Below are 10,258 nucleotides of genomic sequence, written 5' to 3'. Positions count from 1 at the left end.
CACAAGAATTAGCCAGGTGTGGTGGTGCAGGCCTGTCATCCCAGCTACTTGGGAAGCTGAGGCAGGACTCTTTTGAACCTGGGAGGGAGAGGTTGCAGTGAGCCTAGATTACGCCACTGCACTCTAACCTGGGCAACAGAGCAAGACTCCATCTCAAAAAAAAAAAAAAAAAAAAAAAGAAAAGAAAGTTCAGGAAGAGATGATAAGGTACTCCTTAACACAACAGAGGTGCTTCAGGTCCCACTGTCTCTCCCAGCCTACTCACTGCCTTCCTGCCCAGCTTTAGCCTGGGTGAGGTGTTTCCTGGGGGCTGTAGCTCAATTCCAAGGAATCGAGAGAAGAATGCCTTTATTTTTCACATGAATGTGATTTTTTATACAGGCTGTGGTCTCTACAAGGATGCCTGATGGAAATCTAGTCTGAATACCTTTCCAATTTGGCAGGTACAGCGGTGGCAATGGGCTGCTTCTACCCTGGCATGGGTCTGCATCAGCCCAGGACTCAATCCAGAGGAAGGGGTGCTTATTTTTTGATCAAGGATACCACATGGGCTAGTGGTAGCTCTAGGTGGTCAGTGGGAAGGAGGTGGTCAGAAGGAGTGACCCATTGGTCACCTATGTACCTCTGTCCTAGCAAACCATGTGGCAGAGTGGGATGAGGGTGGTAAAAGAAGCAGGGATTTTATCTCACAATCTATGGCATTTACTCTCCTCCTGCCTTGATCCTTATTATCACCGTGTGTCCTGTCTCTTCCTGCAGAAGACTTGTGTCTTACTCAGCTTTGTGTTCCCTACAGCCCCTAGAACACAGTAAGTCCTCTTGCAATAAACATATGCTGAGTGAAAAGTGAATTAGCAAGCTTGTCATGCCTGCCTATTGTTATCTGTTGCCTGTGGAAAAAAATATGTAAGAAATGCATTATTTTTATTATAATTCATACTAAATTTACTCTTTTTAAAAATCCATTTTGGACAATTTTTTGAGGCTAAATTGTGTGGCATTCAAAAAAAGTGAAAACAAAGCCTTGCCAACAGTCTGAATGCATGCTAACATCAAGAATCGTTACCTAATGATTTTAAAGCATCTGGCTGAGTTGATTGGGTTAGAATTGGAATCCACCCCCTTTCCTTGCGGACGGATGCATGTGGGTACACACGTGTAATTACTGTCACAGAGTGACATGTACATTCATGAACAGAATGTGTTGGACAGAAATGTTTCACTAGCATCCTGAAGAAACAAAGGAAAATCACTAAATGCAAGAATATAATTGCTTTATCAATTTTGGATCAGCATTTCAACTTCCAAAAAGGCATGAAATATATTATATTTCCACTATTATACATTTTATCTTAAGAACAGTTCCAAATCAAATTAAGCATCCCCTGAATTGAGATAGAAAGACAGCAGTTACAATCTATGGTGGCAAGTATGGAAGAAGAGCTGTTTTTCTTTAAACAGTAGAATAAAAGGCCTTTTAGAGATAATCCAAAGGACAAAGTGTTGAGGTAAATAACAAACTTCTCTTCTGACCTGTTTTCAATGCACAATTTAGACGGATCTATTCTATTCTAAAAAATATTAGAGAAAAAATATGACATGATGCCACAAAATGTCCATGTGGTAAGCATCAAACACAATAATCATTCTCTTAAAAAATCCAACCCACATATATAAATCTTCACAAAAATAAATTCAGCAAGTTTTGAAAAACATTTATTCCATTACTATCCACTGCAAATAACTGTCTTCAATGAATTGAAACACATTTAAATTTTCGAATGCAACAGAACTTCATTATAGCAGAGCTTGTTGTTGTCCAGATTCAAATATAAACAATGAAAATTATGTCTTCTAAAATTGTTTTCGTTGAAACATAGCAGCAGAACTCATGTTTTCTTTCCTACTCAGCTCCCCTGCAAAGGGGTTTTCTAAGGAACCCAGGGCCAAGACAAAGGAATAGGGAGGAAGTCTAGCACAATGGGAAGCCCCTGAAGGGTTTAAGCAGAAGACAATAACAGACGCTGAGAAGTGGCAGCAGGGAGTGGAGGAAAGAAAGCCTGAAATTTACCCTGCTTTCTGCTCTGCACATGGAAGGCCCCATCCATATGTCCATTGTCACCCAAGGCGTTTTGACAAGTCTAGAGTGAGGTAAGAGAATGGCATTTATTGAGGTCTAATACTGAGGCCTGGGGCTGGGGTGTACATCAGAAGACATTCATAGACAAAGCTGAACAAAGGGTCATACCCACTGGCACCTGCTGGGCACTTCTCTAAAACTGGCACTGGGACATCATTAGAATGAATTAGAACTAGGGCACCAGTTAACCCAGGCCTACACACTAGTGAAAGGAAAATTGAGCCTCTCCCCGACCCTGCTCCAGACAACTGAATGGTGACTTCAAGAACAAATATTCTAAGGATCTTAATTAGAAGGGGAGTGATACTGTAGACCAGACCATGCTCTATCACGTAGAAGATGTATTGTTGGCAAAGTTGTTGAGCATCTTATGGCCTCATTTTCCTCATCCGTAAACTAGTGCTTGTCACACAAGTCTGTTATGAGGATTATTACAACAATGCCTAGGCAGATGACAACTATTATGTAGCAAATCTGTAGTGAGAAATTAACCCAGAATATGCAGCACAAAATGCCTCCTTAACTTCACAGACATGTTAGGAAAAGAGTTAGAAGAGAGGGAAAGAGGAGATACTGCCCATCATAGAGAGATCCCCACTCCCATCCACCTCTGTTGGCTATCAAGGTAAGATAGATCTGCTCACAAAGCTGGAAGTTTTGAAAAGGTGAAGAATGTCTAAACATAATGCACATACAAACAATATTATTTAATAATTTTAGTGCTTCCATCATTTGATGCCTAGGGTGAACTTCCATTTGAGTAGAGGTTCTGGTTAGGTTAGTATCACCTCAAAATTTACCTAATTTAGCCTTCTCATCGACCTCTCAAAGTAGGGCCTGCATATTTGGATATTACTAACCTGTAACCAAAACCAGGAGATGTTATAGTTCATACATATTTTACACAGATAGAGATTCGACCTCAGTTTCTGCAGAATAAGGTCATAGCACACTTAGTATTTAATGTAATTTAAAGACATGTATGCAAAGAGAAAACATGGCAGAATTTCCCCTCACTGCCCCTTAGCATGAAAGCATACAACACTAATGATAACTTTATTATCCTATTTTTGAATACCACCAGTAATCTGAATACTTATATTCTGATATAAATAGGTCGAATATAACTGGCCACAATAGAAGCCAACTATTAAAACATAATTATAAAATATTAAGTCCCTTCTGAAGAAGCAAAAAATATTAGAGAAATATTAGAGAAAAAATATTTGCAGCTTGGCGCGGTGGCTCATGCCTGTAATTCCAGCACTTTGGGAGGCCAGGGCAGGTAGATCACCTGAGGTCAGGAGTTCAAGACCAGCCTGACCAATATGGTGAAACCCCGTCTCTCCTAAAAATACAAAAATTAGCTGGGTGTGGTGGCAGACGCCTGTAATCCCAGCTTGAACCCAGGAGGCGGAGGTTGCAGTGAGTCGAAATCTGCACTTGGCGACAGCCTGGATGACACAGTGAGATTCCATCTCAAAAAAAAAAAAAAAAAAGGCATTAGCTTTACATATTATTATTTACCAAAAATACACAGATACATAATGCTTAACAGTACAAAAATAATTATATTTATATCAGTCATCATCACCCTTTAGATTTGCCATCTACAGGAGAAGTAAGAAAATGTTGGTTCTTCCCTTTATAGATGATAATCTAGCAAAACAAAACAAAACAAAAAAGAGCACTCTCATAGTTGTATTGAAGTGATATTTCTATTTGGTAATAAAAATTCAGTACCTTTTAGGGCTAGAGTGAATATACCCACCAATGTTCCCAATTTTATACACAAAAGTAAATATTAGAGTTTAAATCATAAGGGAAAGATCCACTTTTCCTCAAGGTACCATTTAATGTACGTAATTATTAAAACCTATAATTTCACATCAATAAAACTAAGGAAAATTCGAAATTTTGGATAGGTTTTTAGTGCATGCTACTTACATTTTACATTTCTTTTCCTTCTAGGTGCTAAAAAGTTTTTCTTTCTAGGTATGACCATATGTTTATAGTCACCTATCAGCAAAGGTTGAAGGGCTGGGAATTAGGAAACACGTGATTCTGCTTTTAATTTTGACCCTGATTCTATGACCTTCGACATGTTATTTATCTAATAAAAGAAGAACACTATTTCCCATCCCCAAACTGCCTCGTCTCTTCAGGCAAGCCAGTCTTTGGTTTTCTAAACCACTGGGAGGAACCATCATCACATAGGAAAAGCAGAACACTGGGTAATAAATTGTTCTATGTAACTCTTTGGCATACATTATTTAAGTTTTGCCAATAGATTCACCTTGTTAGTTATGTTCTGGTCAAGCCAATGTCAAGAGTATTCATAAAAACACACACTGGGTGACTGGCAGGAGAAGCTGATGTAGAGCCGAAAAATAACTGGGGATTAGAAAGTGATAAATCAATATAAAAACGATCAAGTTGTCTACTGTGAAATTAATGAAGCAATATCAAAGTGCTTTGTTTGGCTTAGAGGAAAACCAGTAGAAACTATATGACTAGACAATTCTTGTAAACCAGGAATAAACAATAGCCACACACCAGATTATAATCACTGAGATTAAGGACAGTGGTCTAAGGCATTAAAGGTATGCACAGCATCACTTCATTTGGAACTACCACTTTAAAAAGAAGTGTGTACCTCACTGAGCATCACAGATTTCACCTTCAGAGTCTTCAAAATGCCCATCTGTTCATGGAGCTGTCTGGTACAGACCCTGGGTTTCTGCCTTTTATAAAACGGTGGTCTAAGTCCGACAACAGTGGAGCAGAAAAACCCATACATCACCTTCCCTCCCACAGACAAAGTTTAACCATACAGTAGTAAAAATGTGACTGTGAAGGGGCAAGTATATTTTAGAGGACAGAGAAAGTCTTACAAGCCGTGTTTTTAGAAAGGGTGGGAAATCACCACCCTTCTTTGACCAGACAGGCAGGGCTTTGTGTAGGAGGGTGCGGCTGTCAGAAACTGTCTGAATGATGGAAGGCAGCAGCTTAGCAGGCTACTGGGAAGAGCGACTCCAACTGCACGGCTCAGCTTAGGAGGCAGAAGTGAGGTCAAGAGTAATGATCTTTGCAGACGTCTGTAGGGGTGAGATCACTCTGAAAAGCTCAAGGAAACAGAAGTGGAGGGTCATGATTCTGACCCTCAGTGTTAGCTGTGGAGAAACTCAAGCTCATGGTCAGGTAAGCCCTGCTCCACCCAGTAATGGCCTCAGTGATCCACTTGCATGTTTGACCTATTTCTTTCTCATTTATGAGGTACACATGATACTGCCCTTTACATAAGGTTGTTTCATGATCTTAAAGGAGATTATGTGGATGAAAGGGCTTTATATTCCCAGGGTGCTAATATTAGATTCTCAGGGCTCCATCAGTGTAAGAATCAGACAAATAAGAGGGTGAGTGGTCCCTGGTCAGCCCATCGCCCTTAAAGAAACACACTGGTACCTTCCCTCATTGTAATAGCCTGCTGGGCTTTCAGTTTTGGGTTTAGGGATATGCCAGAGTGTCCTGCTCTTTAAGTGGCCATTCATCAACTCCAGGAATGTGCTGGTGGTTTGCCTGAGTCTTATCCAAATGCCACTCTGGACTCTGGATAAATACAGGATGGGTGGCAACTGTGGTCACATTACTACTCCACCCTACCACAAGCCTTATTTTTCACCTTCTTTGCTCCCCAAGGGAGTTCCCCCTTTTCTTATCCTTTAAAATTATTTTTAAATATTTACTTGTCTATGAATTCTTATATCCTTACCTTGGTGTATGATTATCTCATATATAATTTAAATTTTCTGTTCATTACAACAAGGGGTAGCAGAAGTGTAAGGGAAGGGATGACTGGGCAATTCCAGTAGTGAGAAATGTGTTAGGAGAAATGCTGAATACAGAATAAGCACAGCAATATACTCTCATTTGGCTTTATAACTACTCTTCCAGAGGAGGAAACTGAAATTTATCAGGGCAGGTAACAGCAGAGTAACGATAGTAACAGTAACGGTGATTATTGCTGGTCATGTGATAAAACCAAGGTTGGAACTCTGATCTGGTGCTAAGTCAGTGATTTCCAACAGAAATGCAATGCAAACCCACATGCAATGTTAAATTTTTAAGTAGCAACATTAAAATAACCAACAAGAAGCAGGTGAAATTAATTTTAATCATCTCTGTTGTTTAACCCAATATGCCAAAAAATCATTTCAACAGTTAATAAACATAAAAAATATTAGTGAGACATTTAACATTTTTTGTACCAAATAGAATCCAGTGTGTATTTTACAGCAAATCTACATTTGGACTAGCTACATCCAAGTGCACAACAGCTACTTAGTGGCTAGTGGCTCCCTTACTGGACAGGGTAGCTCTAGATGGTTCCTGAGTATTCTTGTGCCATAAGCCCTTTTGGCAATCTAGAGAAGCCCATGAATTCCTTCTCAGAATAATGTGTTTACATGATTAAAATGTAAGACACAGGATGACAAAGAAAGCAATTATTTTGAAACACAGTTATTCAATTATTTAAAAAAACGCAAAATTATGATATTGTGTATACCTGCTTCTTTAAATAGCACCTTAAATAACATTATCCAGAGGCAGTTATAATAATTATAAGCAATTTTAAATAAAATAATGATCATAAATAATATTTCAATATGCTTAAAGCAACTCTAATGATGATGAAAATATCTGTGACTTCAACTGGTAGCAAATTAACTTTGAGTTGTGCAGTTAACTTGGTAGGTCAAACCAAGATACTTTTCTAATGACACAGAATAGGAGGGAATACATTAGAGGGCATGATTCACAGTCAGGGTGAGTACCATTTCATGAAACTTCTGTTAAATATGTATGTATACATACACACAGTTAAATACTGGGTTGCAATGTAAAATGTACTTTATATTGTGAGTCATGGTTTTAAAAAGTTTGAAATCCTCATACACTGCTAGTGAGAAATCAAAATGGTTTAACTACTATGGAAAGAATTTGATGGTTCCTCAAAGAGTTAAACATAGAATTACCATATGACCCTGTAATTTCACTCCTGTACATGTGCCCCAAAGGAATGAAAACAAGTTATTAAACATGTATATGTACATGCATGTTCATAGCAGCACTATGCATAACAGCTGAAAGTCTTCAATGTCCATCAATGGATCAATGAATAAACAAAAGGTGGTATGTACATGTAATGGGATATTACTAATCCATAAAAAGGAATGGAGTTTGGGAGCATGCTACAACATGGATGAACCCCAAAAATGTTATGCTAATTTAAGAAGGCCAGACACAAAAGGGTCACATATGGTTTGATTCTATTTATAAGAAATATCCAGAATAGGTACATCCATAGAGACAGAACACAGATAGGCTATTGCCAGGGGGTATGGGGAGTGGAGAAAAGGGAGAATCTGCTTAACGGTGAAGGGGTTTTTACTTTGGAGTGATGGAAACGTGATGGATCTAGATAGAAAAGGCGGTTGTGTAACACTGCGAATGTACAAAATGCCACAGAAAGGTCACCTTAAAATGGTTAATTATATGTTGTTTCACTGCAATAAATTATTATTTTTTAAAGTTTAACACCTTTGCCCTAGAGGGTCTTTCTGTTTGGAGTGTACTCATTTGTGGTGCTACTACATCCCCACCTAGTGGTGGAGACACCTTCTGTCTGGGCTCCAGGACTGGAGATGCCCGACTGCTAGAGACCACTTTCACATCACAGCGGGAGTTCAAGATCTGAGGCCATGCCTAGGCCCATGCCTACCTGGGATGAATATTTCGTGTGTAGACATTGACAGTGATAACCGCCAGCCACCCTGAGCTTCAGGCAGGAAAGAAAAATGCTTTCTAGTCCTGGCGCTCATATATTTCTCAAGTTATGGAACCTCTATGGGATTGATTTATACAATCTATAAAATCTATAAATCAATCCCATAAAGGATTTTTAACTATATTTTTAAATATAGTTTAGCTTATATAGTTATATATAAATAACTATATGGTTAAAATAGAGTTTAACTATGTAGTTTAACTGTATTTTAAGCTATTCATAAGTGCAACTCAGAACTCATGTTAAATTAAAAAGAGGGTGACGTAAGAGGCTTCCTTTAAGCAAAGAAGCTTCCTTTGATTGCCTGTAAGATCAAAACAATACTCCCTACCACAGGGCTGTGGTAAAGGTTAATATAAGTTGGCATAAGAAGTGCATCTAATACCAGTAGATGTTCATAAAATATTCATTTTGTTCCTCATCCTGCCTGATTTCTAAAGATACTTGGTATGAACTTATGTACCCCAAACAAGTTGTTGTTTCCAAAAGGGCTCCCCCCAAACTTCTGACTGTCATTGGAAGAAAGAAAAAGACTGTGGGCGTCTGGAAAAAAAGTGGCAGAGATCTGAAGTTAATATAAAAAGAAGACAGAGCACAAGTAGAGAACACAGGGCAGAAACTCAATATGAAACAAAGCCAAGCGACAAAACAGCAGCAGGGACCTGGTGAGCACCAGGTGTACAGAGGGGAGGAAAGAGAGAGGGGAAGGAAGCGTCCAGCAGACATTCCAGTTATTGCCACGAATGCTGCCTGAAGGTGACAGAGACAGACAGACAGACACACACACACAGAGCGAGAGCGAGAGAGAGAGAGAGAGAGAGAGAGAGAGGATGCCAAGAATTGCATACAGCAAAAATATTTGGATATTTTTGCAAGTGGGCTTGCATGAAAGATTCCAACTTTATAACATGTTCTATAAAAATGAAATGGAAGGCTCTAAACTGTGAGACATAGTTATAAAAAAAACAACCAGAAAAGACAGATATCAAATCATGGAATTTTCAAATGATGAGGCCAAAGGCAGGAAACAAATCATGAAATTAATTTGAAATCAAATAGTGTAAAATTACCAGAGCAGAAAACACTTGCTCCCACATCAGAGTATTCGAGATCTGTCGGAAATTCTATAACGTGGTACAATTTGGCATTGGAAAAACATGGGGAACAAAATCAAAACACCATTCTTACATGCTTCTAAGAATACTGGCAGGGCCAATGGGGCAGGTGGTGAGTTGAAAACCCCACAGGCAAGTCGGAGAAGCAGGCCTCCCCACTAGGCCTTCCTGAGCCCAGCAAGCATCCCTCACTGCCACAGTCATTTCTGCCCTGTCCACTCCACAGCCTTCCTGCTTCTCTCCTCCCATCTTGCTCTCAGGGATGACCCTGCCTCCTACATGGCACCAGACAGAAAGTCTCATTTTTCTGCTGTCAAATCCACAAAGCCACCTTTGCCCCCTCTCCTGACCCTGTTTCCACCTCATGCCCAAGAGTCTCACTCCTATGGGTCTCTTACATCTTAACCTTTCCCTTTCTATGATATCTTTCTTGCCTTAATGAAAACATAGCCAATACCTCTTGTCTTAAAAGCAAACAACAAAAAACCCAAAAACCCTTCCCTTATCCCACATTTCCTTCCAATTCTGATATGGTTTGGATCTGTGTCCCCACCAAATCTCATGTTGAACTGTAATCCCCAGTGTTGAAGATGGGGGCTGGTGGGAGGTGATTGGATCATGGGGTAGATTTCTCATGAATGGCTTAGCACCATCCCTCGGTACTGTCCTCATGATAGTGAGCTCTCATGAGATCTGGTAGTTTGAAAGTGTGCGGCACCTCCCGCCTCACTCTCTCTGGTTCCTGCTCCTGCCATGTAAGATGCCTGCTTCCCTTTGCCTTCTGCCATGACTGGAAGCTTCCTGAGAGGTCCCCAAAAGCAGAAGCCACTATGCTTCCTATATAGCGTGCAGAACCATGAGTCAAATTTCTTTTCTCTATAAATTACCCAGTCTCAGGTATTTCTTTATAGCAATGAGAGAACAGACTAATACAAATTCCTAGCTTACTTTCCTGAGTTCCCAATCATCACTTAATGTCTCAACACAGCTGTCTTTATACGCAGCCTTCAGTTTCTCTTTCCACCCCCCTTCCCCCTTCAGCCCCTTTCAGGCTGACTTCTTGGCCACACTTCCACTAAGGTGATCAACAGCTTTCACTTAGCCAGTGGCACTTCTCAGCCCTTAACTGAAATGGCATCTCGGTAGCATTTGATG

General features: G+C 39.8%; 1 protein-coding gene and 1 long non-coding RNA gene across 9 annotated transcripts in view; one reads left to right on the top strand and one right to left on the bottom strand.

Moving 5' to 3' along the window:
• The window catches only part of LOC116562532, an 8,183-nt gene extending 3,621 nt beyond the window's left edge, over positions 1-4,562 (top strand). Inside the window, exons 2-3 of one of the 2 annotated variants that reach the window (XR_004273995.1) lie at positions 382-906; positions 4,112-4,562. This is a non-coding gene — a long non-coding RNA (uncharacterized LOC116562532). Of the gene's footprint in view, positions 1-381; positions 2,766-4,111 lie in introns of both variants that reach the window. The other variant, XR_004273994.1, reaches the window with a different exon arrangement.
• The window catches only part of FRY (FRY microtubule binding protein), a 469,586-nt gene that overhangs the window by 280,178 nt on the left and 179,150 nt on the right, over positions 1-10,258 (bottom strand). The window lies entirely within an intron of this gene.

Source organism: Sapajus apella, unplaced genomic scaffold (genome assembly GCF_009761245.1).
Source record: "Sapajus apella isolate SASKATOON/1434 unplaced genomic scaffold, GSC_monkey_1.0 scaffold32, whole genome shotgun sequence".
NCBI lineage: Eukaryota > Metazoa > Chordata > Mammalia > Primates > Cebidae > Sapajus > Sapajus apella.
The sequence above is the reverse complement of the archived record's forward strand: the minus strand, read 5'-3'. Positions and strand labels throughout refer to the sequence as shown.